Source organism: Heteronotia binoei, chromosome 21 (assembly GCF_032191835.1).
Source record: "Heteronotia binoei isolate CCM8104 ecotype False Entrance Well chromosome 21, APGP_CSIRO_Hbin_v1, whole genome shotgun sequence".
Taxonomy (NCBI): Eukaryota; Metazoa; Chordata; class Lepidosauria; order Squamata; family Gekkonidae; genus Heteronotia; species Heteronotia binoei.
Window position 1 is genome coordinate 16,449,921 of NC_083243.1, and position 2,072 is coordinate 16,451,992.

Sequence of the window (2,072 nt, forward strand, 5' to 3'; positions counted from 1 at the left end):
GCCCCAACCATTGGCCATGCTGGCTGGGGCTGATGGGAGTTGTAGGCAAAAAAAAGCATCTGGAGAGCTACCGTTGGCCACCCCTGATTTACTTGATAGCCTGGACTTGGTGAACTTTACCTCCAAGTAAATTTAGGACTAGGTGGCTCACTGGGATTCTAGAAAACAGAGGTGATCTGATTATTGGTTGTAGATTTTTCTGGGCTGTGTGGCCATGGCCTTGGCATTGTGAGACCTGACGTTTCACCACCAACTGTGGCTGGCATCTTCAGAGGTGTAACCCAGAAAACTGGAGGTCTCTCTGGGTCAAAATGGATCTGATTATTCTTTCAATGCAGGGGTGTGCCTCGAGAGCCACATGTGGCTCTTCCACACATATTGCGTGGCTCTCGAAGCCCCCACCGCCCCTTCGGCTGGCTTAGAGAAGGCATCCGTCTCGTTAAATCACTTCTCCAAGCCAGCAGGCAGCTTGGAGGATGCATTTAAAGTAAAGTTGCTTTCTTTCCACCTCTCTCTCTCCCCTCCCTCCGTCTCTTTGCTTTCTTTCCACCTTTCTAACCACCCTTTCTTCCTGTCTTGTGTCTCTCAAACGTCTGACGTTCCTGTCTTGTGCGGCTTTCAAACATCTGACATTTATTCTATGTGGCTCTTACTTTGGCCCCATGGCGCAGAGTGTTAAAGCTGCAGTACTGCAGTCTGAACTCTCTGCTCATGACCTGAGTTCGATCCTTGGTGGTAGCTGGGTTTTCTGATAGCCGGCTCGAGGTTGACTCAGCCTTCCATCCTTCCGAGGTCAGTAAAATGAGTCCCCAGCTTGCTGGGGGGAAAGCGTAGATGACTGGGGAAGGCAATGGCAAACCATCCCGTAACAAAAAGTCTGCCATGAAAACGTTGTGAAAGCAACGTCACCCCAGAATCGGAAACGACTGATGCTTGCTCAGGGGACCTTTCCTTTCCTACTTTGGCCTCCACTGGTTTAGGCACAGTCTACAATCCAGTTGTGGGTTGCAGCCAGGCAAAACGTCACGCGTAAATTATCGATATATCCCATCTATATATCATATTCGTGGAGGTTGTCGCGTGTGCCCGCATGCCTTAGCCGCTTTACTACTTAGAAGATCAATAACAGATAACATACAGCTTCTCCTTCAGTCAACAGGGCAGCATCGACCATCAGGAAAGAAGAAAAACATTGAAAGGACCAAGAAAACAGGTGATGGCCGATTCTCCTTCTAAGCTGTGGAGTCTGGTGAATAAAAATTCTACTTTGTGAGCTACAGGAGAGATGTCCTCAGTTTAACCCAGACTTGCAAACAATAGAGCAATTAACAGACAGTATCTATCAGTGGCGGACTGGGTCTAAAAATATTGGTTGCCAGGAGACAAAGGGGCCAGGAGATAAGGTTGGTTGCCAGGAGACAAAGGTTGCCAGGAGATAAGGCTATCATTTAATTTTTATAAGAAATAAATAATTTTTTCCAAAAATGCATCTGTGGGGAAAAGGTACAATTAAAACTTTTCCCAAAATAAATGTATATATTTTTGTACATATATTGTACATTTTACTGGCAGTATGCAGTAGATATGTATGCAGATCGCAAAGCATGGAGGCACACCATCCACCAGGCTGTCTCTTCCTTTGAGAACGCACGCATAGCTGGTCTTGAGGACAAAAGGAGATTGAGGAAGAATCGCGCTGCTACAGCGCCGGCCCTAGGTCGGACTTTTCCCTGCAGCCGCTGTGGCCGGACCTGCCTGTCCCGCATTGGTCTTGTCAGCCACCAGCGAGCCCGCAGCGGACATGGACTATTGCGCCCTTCTTGAATCTTCGTTCGCGAAGCCAAGCCGAGATGCAGTAGATATTAAATGCAAATATTTAATATCTACTGTAAATGTTAGTTGCATTACAGTATTAATAAGGTCATAATAAGAGAGCCAGCTTGGTGTAGTGGTTAAGTGCACGGACTCTTATCTGGGAGAACCAGGTTTGATTCCCCAGTCCTCCACTTGCACCTGCTGGAATGGCCTTGGGTCAGCAATAGCTCTGGCAGAGGTTGTCCTTGAAAGGGCAG